General features: G+C 38.7%; 1 protein-coding gene across 1 annotated transcript in view; it reads right to left on the bottom strand.

Moving 5' to 3' along the window:
* The window catches only part of STARD3NL (STARD3 N-terminal like), a 52,739-nt gene extending 33,500 nt beyond the window's left edge, over nucleotides 1-19,239 (bottom strand). The window contains exon 1 of the mRNA XM_050783335.1: nucleotides 19,024-19,239. The gene's annotated coding sequence lies outside the window, so the exon portion shown is untranslated. The remainder of the gene's footprint in view (nucleotides 1-19,023) is intronic.
* Between the last annotated feature and the right edge of the window lie 218 nt (nucleotides 19,240-19,457).

The raw sequence follows: 19,457 nt of genomic DNA, 5'->3' as shown, positions 1-19,457 counted from the left end.
TGACATTTACTTGTTTAGCCTATTTGATATTTTAATGATATGAATACAGATTATTTCAATACTATAATTAAATTTTTAAAACAGATAATTATTTTAACTCCACAGTCATAGACTATATACTATGTTGAGGAGGTAAGCCATATTTATAAAATTGGTAACAAAACTAGACCACCAAAAAACACGTAATAAATCTTGCCATAAGGAACTCTATAGAGAATGAGCAGTGCCGTAAAATAGACTTCCATAACATAGTACTATTTTCTAAAATAACATTGGGGTAAAAATACTTAAAAAGTAAAACAAACTATTGGAAAAAAAATGACAGTAAAAACAGTGGAAAGCTGTAAACTTGGGCTTACTATCAAAATCATTACCTTAAAGTAATTTAATTACTTTTAAAATAAAAAATAAAATAAAATAATTAGGCATGTAAATAATAAAGTTAGAAAGCTGTAACTATTCTATATGGAAAAGGATAGAAAATAAAAAAGAAAAACAATGAATACAATTAGTAAATCCAAAAGGAGAATGATAACTGTTGCAAGCTGGGGAGTGGGAAAAACGTGATTCTTTATAACAAAAACTCTACTTTTGCACTGGATGAACACTTCATAAACAAATTTAAAATATACAGATAAACTCAGTGATCAGTCCTTTAAGAGGGCATATGTAAAGTACTAATACAGGGAGTACTCATAAAGGAATACAAGTACCACTAAAGAAGAGGTCACTTTCGAAGTATAAGTAATATTTTAATTCCATTGAAAACCATAACTAAAGTCAATACTCTGGAAATAAATTACACTAAGAAGAAGCAAATGACCTGAATAGAATAAACCATTCCAGAAAAAGAATATTGAAAAAAGCAAAAAATAATTATCTAGCAAAGGGACTGGAGTCAGACAGTTTTATAGGCATTTCAATATTTGAAATAAAAGACAAAATCCTACATATTGATTCAGAATGTTAAAAAGGAAAGTTATTCTATTATTAAATAAAGCTAGGATAATACTGACATTATCTGAACAAGAACATGTAACAACACAAGAATATGAAAGGCTGTAACATACAACAGGACAAAAGTATAAACTAACTCCACATATTAATATAACATAATTATCTATTACATAACATTATATACCATATATTAACATAATAACAAAATGAATAGAGCTTCCTTACACCGGGACTTACTGTGTCTAGACACAATGCTGAGTACTTAAGATACATTATGTCATTTAAACCTCAGAACAGCTCCCACAAGTAGAACAAACATATCACAGCTTATTCCTAAAACCTCACATAATTCAAAACACATATAGATAAAAACTAATCCCGGCTGGGCATGCTGGCTCACGCCTGTAATCCCAGTACTTTGGGAGGCCGAGGAGGGTGGATCCTGAGGTCAGGAGATCAAGACCATCCTGGCTAACACGGTGAAATCCCGTCTCTACTAAAAATATAAAAAATTAGCCGGGCGTGGTGGCGGGCGCCTGTAGTCCCAGCTTCTTGGGAGGCTGAAGCAGGAGAATGGCGTGAACCCGGGCGGTGGAGCTTGCAGTGAGCTGAGATCGTGCCACCGCACTCCAGCCTGGGCAACAGAGCGAGACTCCATCTCAAAACAAAAAAAAACAACAACAACAAAACTAATCCTAATAGGAGAAAAGACCATTTCTGTTTACTCATTAAAACATTTCACTGCATTTCAAAAGCATGCACCAACACAACTTACAATTCATTTGGGCCAAAAGCTTTGAAATTATGTACATTTTGACTGGTTTTAAATTGGAGGCAGGTGGCGGGGGGAACTTGCATAATTTCAAACTTTGTAGGACAACTCTTCATTTCCAAGTAGATATCTGTTTCACTCTCTTAAAATGTGGCTAAGTCTCTTATTCTGAAAGAGACATAGAGAAACACATAGAGAAGGATTTTGGGAAGAGCCATGGATAAACACATCCCTGACATTAAAACAACAACAATGTAAGCTGAAAGAAAAGTAGAAACTAACAGTTGGCCTCAGGAGACAAGGAGAAACAAACAGGAGAGGGGTGTGTGCCCAATCTTCAGAGGCTATATGTGTGGAAAGAGAGCACAGACTTTTATTTATCAGTGGAAGCCAGAAATCTGAATTGTAACATGAAATTTTCCGAATATTAAACATTAGTTCAATTTTTTAAAAAAGCACTTAGTCGACAGCAGCAGATTTTTTAGAGAAGCCAATTAAATTTATGAGATCATTTATTAAATGGTTTCTTGGGACCTTCATTCAGGTAGAGCTCAAACTCTTTAATTTTGCCTAACCTAACACTGGCCTACGTCTCCACAACCACTTCACCATGGTAAAAAAATCACAAGCAGTTCCCTAAAGACATTATGTTCTCACAAACCTCTGCTTGCATTTTTCTCTCCAGTAAGCACCTCGAGTGCCACTCTCCTTATCTCTAAAGTTCTGACCCATTTGATAAGCCTTGATTCAAAGCCCATTTTCTCAGGGAAACCTTTGTTTCCTCTTACTCTTCTAAAGTTCTCTGCCCCATCAGAGAAAAGTGTACACAGACCTCTATTATTACATCTATCATGCTGCATCAAGATTACTTTTGCTCTTCCATTTAAAAAAGCAAGCAAGCAAACAACAACAACAAAACTTTGTTAACAAGAGCTCACTTTTATGACTTTGTGATTCATATATTTACCACTTCCTTCAATCTGGGAGAGTGGGAGAAGAAATTAGACACAGAAAGAGAGAGAGAAAGAAAAAAAAAGAAAGGGCAGCCATTTAAAATAGCATCAAAAACAAAACACTAAGGAATAAATTTAATAAAAGATATGCAATATCGTAAAACTGAAAGCTACATAATACTGCTGAGAGAAATGGAAGTAGTTGAAAATAAATTGTGAGATATACCATGTTCATGGATTGGAAGAATTCATATTGTTAAGATATCAATTCTCCCCAAACTGATCTACAGATTCAACTCAATTTCAATCATAATCCCACCATGCCTTTTTTTTTTTAATAGAAACTGACTGACAAGCTAATTCTAAAATGTATATAAAATGCAAAGAAATAAGCCTGTCCAAAGCAATCTGGAAGAAGAACAAAAATAGAAGACACATTACCTAGCTTAAAGACTTTCCGTAAAGCTTCAGTAATCAAAACAGTATGGTACCAGCATAAGAATAAACAAATAGGTCAATAGAACATAACAGATACACATATAAACATATAACATATAAACATATAACATATAAACAGATAAACATATAACATATAAACAGGTCCAGACATATATGGTCACTTCAATTTTGACAAAGCTGTCAAAGTAATCCAATGGTGAAAATAAAGTGTGTTTTCTGCAAACAATGCAGAAAACAACCGGATATTAAAACTGAAAGGAACTTGAAACCCTAACTCACACCAGGTAAAAAATAATTTAAGATGATTTACAGACCTAAACATAAAAATTAAAAACACAAAGCTTTAGAAGAATGTGTAGGACAATTTTTTTGCAATCTTTTTTGCAAAGATTTCTTAAAGAAGACACAAAAAGTTATAACCTTTAAAAAAATTGTGTAGGCTGTCATGAAGGGACTCCCCCTGGTCCATTTGGGACAACTTGAACATAAAAATGAATAATGACAGTAATGTTGGAATTTACATTGGACGAATTTAAAAATTCCATGAGTCCACAGTAATATTGTAAATAAAAGACAGATGGCATGGGAAGAGTTCTTCTATAAAGAAAAAAGTCAGATAAAAATGTAAAAGGAATAATAAAATTAGAAAAATCAATGGTTTGCAACTCCCAGAGTAGTAACAGATTCAGGCAAGGACCATTATGGACACCAGCAATTATTAAAAGGTTGTTGGGGCATATGATATTATAGTTTCAAAGTAGCATCTCTCAGATTATTTAATAATTTCATTGGGGATGATACGCTTTTACAGTGGAGAGATCTGGCAGTCACCACCTGAACCAAGTAATCAAACAGCATCGATACTAAAGCAAGCTGGCATTACCTGCCTTCTGATATGTTGCAATAAGAACTATATAACATCAATTATGATAAATCCTTGTCAGAAGTTTTACTTGAATTTAGTCATTAAAAAAAATAAATAAACAGTATATGGGACATTCTACAAGTCAACTATCCTGGACTCTTCAGAGAAGTCAATGTGGTGAAAAAGAAAAATAAAAAGGATAGTGGTGTGAATACTCTTCAAATAGAAAAGAGCATAAAGAGACACGAGCATCGAACGCAATGCACAAGCCTAGAATGAATCTTGAATTAAAAAACAAAAGCCACAAAAGACAATTGGAGAATTGATTACAGTTAGGAGAATGCCCTTATTCTTAGGAGATGCACACTGAAGTACTAAAGGATAAGTGTCATCATGTATGCAACTTACTTCTGATTCACTTGGAAAAAACTTATTTCTGATTTATTTGGAAAAACGTAAACACATAAGGCTGTTTTGAGATGGCACTGCTGTGTCTGTACCTGTCTATCTATACACAGTATATACACACATACATACAGTATGAATACATTTAAACATAAGATGCATATAGTATACATATACATATGTAACATATGTATGTGCCATAATCCCCCTCCCCAACCTTATCTGCAGTTTCCTTTTCCAGTTTCAGTTACCTGTGGTCAACTGCTTGAACTACAAAAATACTACATAGAAAATTCCAGAAATAAACGTTCATGAGTTTTAAATTGTGTGTCATTATGAGTGGCGTGATGAAATCTCCCACTATTTCACTCCATCCCACCCAGAACATGAATCACCCCTTTGTCCAGAATAGCCACATCATATGTGTTATCCGCCCATTATTGCATAAGTAAAATCAAAATGTTTATAGGGTTTTGGTTTATAGGGGTGTGGTTTCAGGCATCCCCTGGGGGGGCTTGAAATGTACTGTACATGGATAAGAGGTAACTACTGTATAGCAAAGAAAGCAAAGGCAAATTTTCATGGCAAAAAAATCATGAGACCAACTTTGCTCTTAAGTATGTGCTACACTTACAGGCAAAGAGAAACCAAACATCCTCAAAAACCTCTTAAATCATGCTATAACACAGAATGCATATGAATTTTGTACACGTACCTTTGTATAACAATTCTTACCTACACAACAGTTTGAGTTGCACTAATAGACTTAAAGGAAAACCCATATAAGAATTCCGGACACTCAAATCATTCTGCCCTTAATACAACCATCAAATTACCGAAACACAAATGGAGATATTTAAAGGCTTCTAAAGTGTGCGTGACTATAGATAGAAGTCATTCTATTTTCATTTTGAGCCAATGTCACTTATATAACTGAAAATGGTCTTTTATTATTGCTGCTGTTATAAGATGTATGTGAGAGTGGAGTCACATCATCCAATGGTTCAGGGTCTAAAGTTTGCTCAGGTCTTTAGTAAAAATGTGTATAACATACACCACAAGCTTTTACAAGCCAAGTTTGTTGTAACTTGGCTTCAAAATGAACAAACAAATGAACAAACTTCATTTGTTCCCTGCACTAGAACTCAGGGACCCCTGGGGAAAGACAGATCTTTTACAAAGCACCACCTACCAAGGCTCGGACACACCATGTGTTATTTAATTCACATGGCTGACTTATTACACTAGGACGCACAATTCAACTGCACTTCCTTCTGCTCCTCTCCTTACTTTTCTATATGAATTTCGACAGCCCAACTCCATGGTAACATCTTTATATATTATCTCCATGGTGTTATTCTTAATCTTTATTTTCTAGGCCTCGTATTTTCCAGTGTCATTTACTTTCCTTTGGGATGTAATTAATGCTTTCATTCCGTCTTAATAAATCTGCTTACTCGTGAATGCTTTGTGTTCTGCCCTCTTCCCACACACACACATCCAAGGCTGCCTGCTAAAGTTTGGTCTTTGTTTTGTAGTCTTGTCTCATTCAATGATTTCTGTTACCATCAGCAGATAAAAGTAATTGTGTGCACATAACAGAACTTAACCTTTCAACAATCTGCTTTAAGACTCAGATTTATTTAGAAATTAACATCAATGACTTAGAAAACTTAAAGGGGAAAAACACATGTCATAGTGCTTTTAAGTCACTCCTCTGGCAGACATTAATCTATCTCCTGAACTCCAACTGTCTTTTAAAGCAACATAATTTCTGTGTGATCTATTTCCTATAGGAATATTAAAAATATTACTAAACTTTCATTTGACACAGTGCAGAGAGAAATATTAAGATTTAAAGATGGCTGGGTAAACGCGTATCAATGATTTCATAATTTACGAGACAAACCTAAAATAGACATTGAGAAGCTGAATCTGGACGTGAACTACATGGTTTCAGAATTGCACTTGATAATGTTTGCAAATTCAAAGTTTGCCAAGAATATACCACATCTACTACATTCACCCACAAATATGTTTGAGCACTAAAATTGTGTCAGGTCTTCTTCTGAGCACTCCCATGGTGATTAACAAAACATCTATCCTCACATAGTTTACCTTCTTGAGGAAGCGGATGGAAGACAAAGTAGGGCTGGAAATATTGTCATTTTAAACTGAGAGGTCAAGATGATTTCATTGAGCAGGCGGCATCTGATCAACAACTAGCAGGAGATAAGGGAGAAATGCCAGGTAGATATGAGGAAAGACACTTCAGATAGAGGGAAGAACAGGGGCAAAAGTTCTGAGGAGAGGTGGAGATGGTCACAGAGGAGTGCAGCCAGGTGGCCAGCGAGGCTGGAGCCAAGTGAGAGAGGGGAAGAACATCAGATGATGACAGATCAGTTAACAAAGGGCTGGGCCTTGTGTATGGGCCACTGTAAAGTCTTACTCTGAATGAGATGGGAAGACACTGGAAGATTTTCAGTGGAAGAGAAAAATAATGAGCTTAAGTTTTAACAGGCTCTCTGGCTGCTCTGCTGAAAAAAGCATAGACGTGGGGAAACCTGTTTATGCAGGTTTATGCAGGAGACAGCGGCAATAATTCAGGAGAGAGATGATGTACTGACTCCATAGAATAGGGTGAGGGCAGTAGAGGGGATGAGAATAGATTGGTTCTAAATAAGGAGCCCAAAGCATTTGGTGACAGATTAGCCATGGGGTATGGGAGAAAACGAGGACTAAAACAGAACCGCAAGATGTAGAGCTTGAGGAACTGGAAGGATGGATGTGCTATTTAGTGAAAGTGGTAAGCTAAAGAAGGGGCAGTTTTGAGCAAGAATATCAGTTCAGTTTAGACATAAAGCATGAGATGCTTATTAATATCCAAGTCGAGATAAAGTAAGCAGCTGGATATGAATCAGGAATTCAGGGGAGCATAGAGATGAAATTTTAAAACATAAAATATGCAGAAATAAGAATATTCTTCTATGCCATAAAAATGAAAAAAAAAAAAACAAAAACTAATAAATGGTATCTATTTATAGAACAGAAAACAATTATAAAGTGGGTCCTATGTAAGTTCACTAAGAGTTCCCATTTTAGCAAACCGTAAGCGTTGAAAACCAAAGAAATGTAACACCACACAAGCATTTAAAATGGTTCAAAGGTAATACAAAAGGTCTCATGCTCTCAGCAGAACCTACAACTAGCCAATAGGGAAGATACATAAATAATACAAGGGAATGACTGAAGAGAGGGGAAAAAATCAAGTATATATTATTGACAATAACCATGACATTAGGACTGTTGCTTGGTCCAGGGAAAGAAGAGCAAGCCAGAAAGAGGAAAGGCATTTGACAACGTATATAGGTCATTCCATAGACTACAGGTTGGCAAAATGGGAAGATGCCATACAGCTGCCCAGTAATGTTGGGTGGTACGAAACACTTGTTAGCTCATCAACCCTGCAGGGGTCAACAACTTGGTAGTCAGTTATTTCACTAGCATGGGCTGAGTCAGCCAGCTGGCATGTTGGAGCTGGATCTCATCACTCGTTTAGTGCAAGTCTCTCTCAAGATGGGCCCTGGGGATTAAGAATATTCTTTCATTTGTTTCTCTCTTTTTTTTTTAGAAGCTGCTGTAAGGTAGCCCAAAGTAACTGAAACGGGGTCTCTACAGCTACCTTCCTCCAGCTTCTATTGTCTCCAACCTTTTATTCTCCTCATAGTGGATTTCTCCTGGTGTTCAAATTGATTTTGCAGCCCTTTCCCCCCTGCCTTTCTCAGCTTTGGCTCTAACTCCTAAACTTAAATATAGCCATGTGTCACTTAATGACAGGGATACACTTTGAGAAATGTGTCATTAGGTAGCTTCCTCATTATCACAGTGTTAACTGACACAAACCTAGATGGTAGAGTCCACTATACACCTAGGCTATATGGTGCAGCCTATTGCTTCTAGGCTATAAACCTGTACAGCATGTTTCTGTGCTGAATACTGTAAGCAACTGTAATACAACGAGAAGTAGTATTTGCATATCTAAACACAGAAATGATACAGTAAAAATATGGTATTATAATTTTATGGGACCACCATCATATATGCAGTCCGTCGTTGACCTAAATGTTGTTATGCAGTATATAGCTGTATTTTCTCCACAGCTCACCTAGAAACTCCTTTGTTTTAATCTTCCAGGTCACAGAGCTATTTGTAACCCAATTTTTCCTTTAGGAGACTAATAAGGTCACTTCCACAAGTACAAAATACTGCTGATTTTTTAATTGTTGACTGTCTTTTTCCAGAACTTTTCTTTGGTCCCCCATAACAAAATCTACTTTTAGCTTTCCTAAAAAATCACACAATACATCAGTTATAAAATACCTGATGGCTAGTGCAAAGTTACCACTATTTTTGCCAATTTTGACTCATTAGTTCTGTCAACCATCAGCAGACCAGCACCCGAGGAGTTGTGTTGCTCCTCAGTGTACATATAAATATTATCTATGAATATTTAAAACTTCATCTTAGAGATGTATCACCAGCTTTGGCAATGAAGGAGTCAAGAGTCATATTACTATCTAGACAGGTGAAGGTCCCTCAATTAAGGAACTTGAAATATTTTCCAATGCATATGAGGACATCTCTGCATCACATGATGTCATTCCTTCAATACTTACTACAAGCAATTTTCAAATAAATGCTGTCAACTTTCAGCACAGGACTTGAGATCTTATTAATCTAGATCTGAAAATCAATAGTATCAACGGCGGTGAGCTCACTGCTCTCCTAGGAATCATAGGCAAGTGACTAAAAGTGTACTCTTCTTTTAGTAACTATCCTTCATCCCAAAGAATGTGTGTTCATCACACATTCTTCAATGCCTCCCCAGACCTATCTTTCTGTTCAGCTTTCTAAACAGAAGCTGAATTCCCAGGGGCCAGCTGGTAAGTAGTCAGCAAAGCCAGCACAGCTATTCATAGACAAGCTAGGTTTCTTTTCATTCAACAACATAAAACTCCTCAAGAATGTGGGAGATAAGTGTTCCTGAAAATGTCACTCCAGTTGACAGAGCCATCTTCTACTCACTGTCCCTTTGGTGGCTCTTAGTTGGTGGAAGTGGCACACTAACAGCAATGCTAGGGAAGATGTAACATCAACTGCCCCCAGAGACAGCTGAGACCAACACCCTATGTCACAAAATAGAGCAGGTTAATGAAAGGTGTGCCATTCACATGTATGGCCAGAGGTATCCACCAACAGGCAGAAGTTACACACATTATCTCCCACGATGTGATATATAATAACAGCACATAAGTCCAAAAAGAAAGTATGAATCATACCACAGATAAAGGTTTGTAGTCCAAAGCTTGGCACATGTGACAGATAGGGAAAGTCAATCTCAAAATCTTGATGCCTAAGTTTTAAAATTCACCAGTATCCTTTTCTCTGAAAGACTTCTGGCCCGGCGTGGTGGCTCACTTGTAATCCCAGCACCTTGGGAGACCAAGGTGGGCAGATCATGAGGTCAGGAGTTCGAGACCAATCTGGCCAACTCAGTGTAACCCTGTCTCTACTAAAAATACAAAAAAATTAGCTGGGCTTGGTGGTGGGCACCTATAATCCCAGCTACTCAGGAGGCTGAGGCAAGAGAATCACTTGAATCTGGGAGGCAGAGGTTGCAGTGAGCCAAGACTGTGCCACTGCACTCCAGCTTGGGCGACAGAGCAAGACCCTGTCTCAAAAAAACAAAACAAAACAAAACAAAAACAAAGAAAAGACTTCTTAGGCAGTCATAGAGAAAATCAGACCCTCAAGAAGATCAGCAATAGAAGTAACCTCGTGATCCCCTTTACCATCAGCCTAACTCATGTTTCAGAAAATAGAATCACACAAAGGCAACTAATCACAAGACTCAATTCAACTACAGGCTAAAATACTCAGAAAATAAAGTGTGCCTTACAGTCTAATAATGAGAACAGACTCAGAGCACATTACAGAGGCAGAGAATACAATAAAAGTAGTAGGATCTCTTTAATTTCATAAGGCTCTCAACAAAGGTTTGAAACTAGCACCATTCTTGAAAAACTTGCTCTCAAATAATGCAACAAAACAAGCAATAAATTATGACTATGGAGATACAGACATATAAGCAGCATATCTACTATATATAATACATATATATACTATATATAATACATATATATAGTAGATATAATGCATATATATAGTAGATATGCTGCCTATAAGTACTTTAAAATGTTTAAGGTAAGAATAACCAATAATAATCAGTAAAATGTTCTTTACAGTTTGTCTAATGAAAATGTATTAAATTTGATTCTGCTGCTGACTCTATCCTCCAAAGAGTCAGAATGGTGACCAACTCCATCCCTTTACTATCTCTCATCAGTTTCCTTCACTATTTCCTAATCATCCCTCACCCACATTACTCCAACAATTCAGTCTTATTCATCTCCAAAACATTCATTCCTCTACTCAAAATACCATTTCCCTCACCCAGTGCTTACCATTTTCAGTTCCCCTGCACAGGACGTTATAGAATTTGGACGGTTGTCCCCTCCAATTTTCATGTTGAAATGTAATTCCAAGTGTTGGAGGTGGAGTCTGGGGTGAGGTGTTCGGATCATGGGGGTGGATCCCTCATGAATGGCTTAGCACCATCCCCTTGGTGATGAGTGAGCTCTCACTCTGAGTTCGTGTGAGATCTGCTTGTTTAAAAATGTGTGGCATCTCCCTTCTCTCTCTCGCTCCCGCTCTTGCCATGTGGTATGCTGCTCCAGCTTTTCCTTCTCCCATGATTGTAAGCCTCCTGAGGACTCACCAAAAGCCGAGCCATGCTTCCTGTATAGCCCGCAGAACTGTGAGCCAATTAAACCTCTTTTCTTCATTAAAATTATCCAGCCTAAGGTACCTATCGGAAGCGACACATATGGACTAACACAGGAAGTTTCACCATCCTGCCTTTGCCCCAGTTCTCCCTCTCCTGGAATGCCTTTACCTTGAACACCAAACTATCATATTAACAGCAAAAATAAGCCTATTCATTGTTCAAGGTAGCTTAGGTATCACTTCCTCAATGAAACTTTCTCTGACCACCTATGTATAATATAAATTCCACATACCTTTCTTTAAGAGCACCTCCAGTCTTTCACGTTTCACATATTGTTCACATCTTCTTCTCAGCACTATACTGAAAACTCCTAGAGAACATTCTATATTCTAAGCACCTAAAGATATGCTTGGCATGTGTTAGGCATTCAATTAGTTTAAAAATTGCAACTATCACTGTATGAAAGTACAAAGTCATCTGCGTACTTGCTAACTAAGGTGAGAAAAACTTACATATATGGTTGGAGTTTCAACATAGTACAGCCCTCCCTTGGTATATACAGGGAATTGGTTCCAGGACGACCAGCATACAGGGCATGCTGTGAAAACTATTTTAGGTCAGGTCCCTGATTTATGAAAAAAATTCACATACAACTGGACCTGTGCAGTTCAAACCTGTGTTATTCAAGGGTCAGCAGTATATTAAATAAGCCAATAATATTTTTATTTAATTAATAAAAATGTTCCCAACTCTCCCAAATTAACTAAATTGGTAATCTTTCTTTCCAATATATTTTGAATGCTATTTAGTGAAGTCATTCTAACAACACACTACAAAAATGAATACAATTATAGAGAAACAGAAAGAAATCACTACATGAGTAGGAACCCATCTAACCCAAACAAATGGACATATTTATTGAGCATCTTCCATAAGTAAAACACCATGCTAAATACTATGCGGGAAATAAAATGGAAGACATGGTACTGATCCTCAATCTTAAATAACTGATTTCTAATTATTTATGTAACTGTATTACCTCCTTTATCAAGCTTGAATGAGTCTGATAAAGGAGGTAATACAGTTACATAAATAATTAGAAATCAGAGTCAAAGATAATTATAATACAAAGAAGACTGAACTTCTGGTGTGTATGACCAGAAAGGCTTAATGAAAAGGCTGGCCTCAGAGAAAATGAGACTTTCAAAGAAACGAAAATTTATGTTCCAAGGAAAGGGTAGACTAAATTAAAAAGAGAAGCACAAGCAGGTCTGTGAACAGCAAGGAGCTGGACAATCTGGAGAGGCCCCATGTGAGGGAGTCATAGGAAGTGCAGCCGGAATGGAAAGCTGGAATGGCACAGAGTGCCAGGAAGTCAGCATGGGAGTGTGCGCCTGCCTTTTACACCAAGGGCATGCAGGCTTGACTGAGGAGGTTAGGTCCTGAGGACAAGGAAAATGTTCCAAAGGCCAGCAAGAGTCCATTGCTTCTAAAAAGCTGGCAGAGAGCCTCGTCGTTCAAAGAGAACAAACATGGACTCCACTGGTTACTGGCTGTCAACAAAAAGGTGTGGCTGTGGTTTCTCCAGGATACAGCTGGTCAACTCCAGAAATGACATTTTCTCAGTGTCCTATAAAATATCTATTTTAACACCCAGACAAATGGAGGTCATGAAAGAAATAGTTATGAATAACACTTTTCAAAGTTAGGAGGAGTACGTAACTTTCAAACTGAGTCTGCGGAGCATTCAAATTTCAGAGTGGGCTGGATGGCCCCTTCTAGTCCAGAAGCCCCACCTCACCCACCTTCATTTCCAGTCTTCAACAAAGAGGATCTTTTGCCCTCCACATAGAATCCACCTCATTTCCTAAATCAAATGAATGCACACTTCCTTTTAGCGTCACACTGCTGCAGTCCACACAAAGAAGGCTACAAGCTAACAGCCTGGGACCAAATCTTGTCCCTACAGAGGTGATGGTATTTGTTGGCTTGCACAATGTTTCTTTCTCTTTTTTTTTTTTTTTTTTTTTTTTTTTTTTTGAGATAGAGTCTTGCTCTGTCACCCAGGCTGGAGTGCAGTGGCACAATCTTGGCTCATGGCAACCTCCGTCTCCTGGGTTCAAGTGATTCTCCTGCCTCAGCCTCCCAAGTAGCTGGCATTACAGGCGCCTGCCACTATGCCCAGCTAATTTTTATATTTTTAGTAGAGACGAGGTTTCACCATATTGGCCAGGCTGATCTTGAACACAATGTTTCTTAAACACTGAATTAACTGCAATATTAAAGATGTGAGCTTTTCACATAAATAAAATCCAGATTTCTTGTTCCTCTATAAAAACAGGCAATCGTGGCAATACTCCCCCATTTACCCGTCTGCCACCCAGCCACCTTGCTCACTCCCAGCTCTGCCTGGTCCCTGCCAGCATTTATTATTCCTCCTGGCTTACAGGGTCTGTGAAGCCCTAATAGTTGGTGGCCAGTCTGAGTCAGCTGTGTTGGGTGAGCGCTCAGAAAGAGCATTTCCTCGTTTCACATTCCAGTACTGCTGCTTACTAGTTGTATAACCTTAGACAAGTTACTTAACCTCTCTATGCCTACGTTTCTTCTTCTGTAAACCAGGGACAATTATACTACAACTTACCTTAGAGGGTTGCTGTAAGGAATCAATCAGTTTATAAAAAACAGTGGTTCTCAACAGTGTGGTGAGGAGGATTGTGTACTCCCCCTCCCTCACCCGTCAAGACCTGAAGCATTTGGCAATGTCTGGAGGCATTCTTAGTTGTCATGACTAGAGAAGGTACCACTAGCATCTAGTGGGTAGGGGCCAGAGATGCTGCTAAATATCCTACAACGCACAGAACAGCCCCCAACAAAGAATCACCCAGCCCAAAATATCAACAGCGCTGAGGCACAGAAGCCCTGACATAAAGCATTTAGAACAACTCCTGGCACAAAGAAAGTCCTCAGTATGCATCAGTTATTACCACCAACGCCCAAGGCAAGTCTTGGCTGGTGTTCCTCCCCTCAGCTAGAGAAAAGTTTGATGCCCTCTGTGTTACCTTTGAGGAATTTAACATACAATTAAAATAGCAAAAGGTACTTGAAATTCAGTTTCCACATCATTAATTTAATAAATGCTTAATTTTAAAAAATAATTCTGATAATATATTTTCCTGAAACAAGCAGCAAACAAGAACACACTTTGGTGAGCAATAATGCACAGTATTTGAAAAGTATACTGTCCTGGAAAATATAGGACATAGAAACCTATGATTACAGCAACTTGGAAGGTCCTGGGCCAAATTCCTCCAAACTCCAGACTGAATACACTGAGGCTGCTCGCTAGTCTCACAATACTATTTTGAAAACTGTAACTAGAGAGGAAGAAGAGAAGGGTTTTAAACTAAAGAGCCTACTGAACTTGATTCCATACCGCTTGTTCAGGAAGATCCTCCAGGCTTAAATAGCTCAGAGTCAGGGATTCCTGGTGAGAGTTAAAGCTTTAATCTTGATTCACCACAAGAAGTATCTTCCGGATCCAGGTCAGCTCACAAATAAAGCAAGCAAAACAACTGAAAAAGCCTGAGCTGTACTGATATATCGTGTAAGAGGCTGCCGGGAGTTCCAACACAGGACATCAGAACTGATGACGGCCTGCTACAAGCCCTTGCAGCCATGAACCAGGGGTACTGACCAGGCTTCTTAGCCTAGCACTGCAAGTAACACAGGGCTAATCTCTCTGGGCCTCAGTTTTCTCATCTCTAATATTAAAAAGTGGAAATCATTGTTAGTATTTTCCAATACCATAAACACAGCGAACACTGATTTTATTCGTGACCGTGTGCCTTCAGCATTTATAGCCCAAAGACATGAGTTCTCTCAAAGGACCTCTTGATAACTGCAGAAGGCAGACCCTTAACTACAACAGAAAACAGGTTCTGTGGAATCAAAGCTGAGAAAAGCCTAACAGTTTGTCTCTCAAAGATAAGATGATAAAAGTGTAAATAAAATAACAGAGCTCTACAATCTGCAAAAAACTGTGCATGTATAACACAAATTGTCAAGTCTTTTAAGCTCAAGTCAACATATATTTTAACACCTGTGTATGTAATAGTGCAATACCAATGCTATCAGGACTGGTAACTGGTGTCAAAGAGATGCTCCCAAAAGTGCTATGAGAAAAGAAGGCTTCTGTTATAGAGACACAGGAAATGCTTTATTGATAAAGCAGCATTTGAGTGGACTTAGAGGGACAGGTAGAATTTTGGCTGGCTGGATTTGTCTATCCAGAGGGCATTCCAAGCAGAACAAGTAATGGCACTGAAGCTGGAAAGCCTGAGGCAAAGACCAGGAGTCCAATTTGGGGCACTGGGCTCATGGCAAAAGATGGAGGTCAAATCATGATGACCTGGGTCTTCAGAATATGGGCATCAATTGCATGAACAATTTTAAAGAACAGAGATAGTCAGAATGTCTAGTTTTGATATTTTGGCCTAAAGAGCAAAAACTCTCTTTTGCTTAAACTTAAGTACCTTCCAATATTTAAAAAAGAAGATACTAATTCCATTAAAATTATTCTAAAGAAAAAAATAAATTCTATTAAGTTACAGGAGAGTCAAAAAGACATACAGAAAGTAAATTAAGCTATTTATTAGTCTGTTGTTATTTGTCTACCATATTCCACTCATAATTACTAAAATATGCAAACCTTAGAAATAAATAATGCGTATTTTTAAATTTTAAGACCACTGTTAACAGCATGCTCAATCACATTAATTTATAAACTGATTTTGACTTATTTTTAAACATAACATATTACTAAGAAAAAGAAGTTATATCACTGACCTAAGGGCTTCCTCAATAACAGGAAGAAACTCTACTTGCTAAGAGAAACTATGAGTCAGCAAACTCTAGACAATACTTCTAAGCATAAAGTTAAGGCTAGGAAAATAGTAACACATTTTAAACTCCTTTTCAAACATTTCTAAAATTAAAACAAAATGTTAAAAGTCATTTTTAAACCACAGCTTTCTATTAACAGAAATCAGATTCATCCAGAAAGTTTATACCTGTTCATTCTTCAGAAAAGGGAAGGAAAATAAGGCAAAGGATTATCGTAGCCCAAGAAGAAGCAACGTCTCATCTTTTTAAAATTAACTTTTACAAGTTTGTGGACAATAAATTCATGCTGTTGAAATATTATATTTTTATATATACAGAAATATATTGATAGGGGACTTTCATGAAGGAAATATAGCAGAAAAAACACTAGCCTGAAAATGAGCAGGGCGAAAATTTGATACCAGTTTGGCCATTAGGTGCATTATTTTAAAACTCACTGACCTTCTCTGGGCCTCCACAGCCCCAGCTCTAAACTAAGAGGGGTGAATCACATGATCGCTAAATTAAGGGGGTGAATCACGTGATCTCTAAAATGCCACATCATAAAACATAATTTTAAGTAATAGAGACTTGCTGCTGCTCAGGGTTGTGAGGTTGGGGGTTAATGGGAGGTGGGGTAGAATGAATTAGGCTTTGGAGTAAAGCTAATGGGAGTTCAAATCCAAGCTCCATCAGTACTAGCTCAGTAGCTGAAGTGTAAGTTTCCTTCACTATCAAAAAAGCTTAATATTTTCCTTTGCAACATGTTGGAAGGAATAGAATGTATATAACATACCTGGCATATCATAGGTACTAAATAAAGGCAAGCATTACGTTTCTGGTCAGTAATACAAGTTCTAATGAAGAACAATAATCCACTTGCCAATGCAGCTTCCTAGAATTTGGCTTGGAGAAGAGCAGAGACAGACTGCCACTGCTTTCCAAGTGGAAGGCAGGTACAGGTAATAAGAAAGAGGATTCATGCTTGGAAGTAGAAAGGATTAAAAGGGAGCTGAAGAAAAAGCAAAGACTTTGAGTTCTGCATATAACAATGGAAAGGACACAAACTACATAAGATAAGGTGCTGAAGGAAACAAGATCTTTTCATTCAGAGGGCCTCTGGAGAAAAAATATATACACAATGAATTACTGCAATGATTTCATAACCAAAACAAAGCAGAAAGTTGGTTAGAGTTTATGAGTATCACTAAAAGAAAACAAGACTTTGCAATATACAAATTATCTTTCCCTTGCTTGCCTGTAATTCTCACATGGGATACAAGATGATCCAATCCCTGTACACTTCTCCAGTGCCACCTCTGACCACTGTCCCCTCACCTCACCCTTCCCTAGGTTCACTCAAAGGTTCCCTTTGTCCCTGCAACATGCCAAGTTCACTCTTCCTTTAGCTCCTTTACACTGTTTATATCTGCCTAGAAACTTCCAGCCCATTTTCTCATGGCTGACTCAGCTAAACATTCAGCTATCACCCAAAATGTCACCTCCTCATGGAGGTCTTTCCTGACCACCCCATTTCTCCACACAACCCAGTCACTCTCAAGCTCCCTACCCAGTAATACCTTCTCTGACATTAATTACTATCTAAGCTTGTCTTTTTGATTTACATGTGTATTATATTCTCCATCAAAAGTTAAAATCTTTGAGGGTAGGGGCCTTATCTAAATTGCTCACTACTCAATCTCTAACACCTAAAACAATGGATGGCATAGATAATCACTCAGATAAACTGTCCAATGAATAAATCCAAATGATGTTAATTACCATCCTTCTGTGAACATAAGTAAGGTAATATCCCTCAGAGGCTGTTTAATTTCATTTCTTTCATGCAGTTTTAGGCAATGCAATAATGCTGTTTTAAAAGACCAATGTTTGAGACAGCTAGATTTTAAAGAGGGTGACTTCTGCATGACAACATATTGTACACGTTTTCACTTTATGAACACGAATAATCCACCACTTTAATTACCAGAATCCGTAAATAAAACAAGGATACCATAAGTTGTTTTGTGAGATCCTGCTTCTATAAAGAGGCGTATGGGTAGATGGTATATAGATGGGAATTACCTTTCAGAACTCCACCTAACAAGGAAATGCAGCAAACTGGACTAATTCCAGTAAAGATTTAGTTAGACCCGTTACTTTGTTACCTTGCTAAACTTATCCAAACTAGTACAAGTGTTGAATTCAGTGATTCCATCTGTGAAATAGAAGACAAATGACATAGTGAACAAAGAAAAGTTCCACAATGTCGACCCATGTTTGAACTAAAAGAGAGGGGGAAAAAATCCCTAACCCTAAATAAAAAGTAATCAAGCAACTAAAATTTCAAACAATGGCGAGATATCTATGAGTAGGCGAAGCAGTGAACTGAAACCACAGCGAGAACATTCATGATTCGTGCTTTCATTTTTTTTTTTTTTTTGAACACGACTTTTCTCAATGAATAGAAGAGACTCACAACCGCCTGTGTCTGGACAACCCACGCATTACACCCAGTCACAAATTCTTGGTCCCTCTGGAGGGCCCATGGCGCCAGCACGGGGACGACCCCATTGGGGATTCCTCAGGGTCCGCAGGCTGCAGCAATGGGGACACTCCCGCTACCTATATCCATCGCTGAATCCCTGCCCAAGCCGTGGGAGCAGCGGGACTCAGCATTCTGCAACTTCACTCTTGTGTCCATTATGAGCACAGCCTGCCTCGCCCCTCCTCCCCCGGAGGCTCGCGCAGGACTCAGTAAACAGAACAGGAGTGGGCTATGGCCTCCGTCCGCGGGTCCCCTGTACGCCCCCATGCAAGTCATCTGACCCAAGAGACTCAGTTTTCCAACCTGTCAAATAGGGGAACGAGAAACCCAGCCTACCTCAACGGGTGGTTCCTGGCCGGCCGCCCCAGGCTGGCCCGGGAACTGCGGCTCAGCGGTCGCGCCCCGGCCTGAGGGGCGGGGCTTGGCGGGGCGGGACCCGGGACACAGTCCGGCGGGCGACGTGCAGCCCACCGCCCGCACCCAGCAGCCCCGGGACCTCCGGCCCGTGACGTCAGCACGCTGACGTCGACGCACAGAGTTCGCATCTCGCTCGAGGGACCAAAGACCCGACTGGCTCCCGAGCGCCTCCGTAGAGGAGCCAACCTATTGGTCAAATGACCTGTCAATCTCCTACTGACCAGTAAGCAACGCGGAAAGGAGGGAGAGGGCGGGCCGGCCTGCCTGTAGGAATGGGTGGGAAATCTGGACTCCAGCTTTGAAACACCGAGCTGGTTGGACTTTCCCGCATTTTGCATCACACGATTTAACAA

This window comes from Macaca thibetana, chromosome 3 (assembly GCF_024542745.1).
Source record: "Macaca thibetana thibetana isolate TM-01 chromosome 3, ASM2454274v1, whole genome shotgun sequence".
NCBI classification, from domain to species: domain Eukaryota; kingdom Metazoa; phylum Chordata; class Mammalia; order Primates; family Cercopithecidae; genus Macaca; species Macaca thibetana.
Note: the sequence above shows the minus strand (reverse complement) of the source record. Positions and strands in the feature narration are given on the sequence as shown.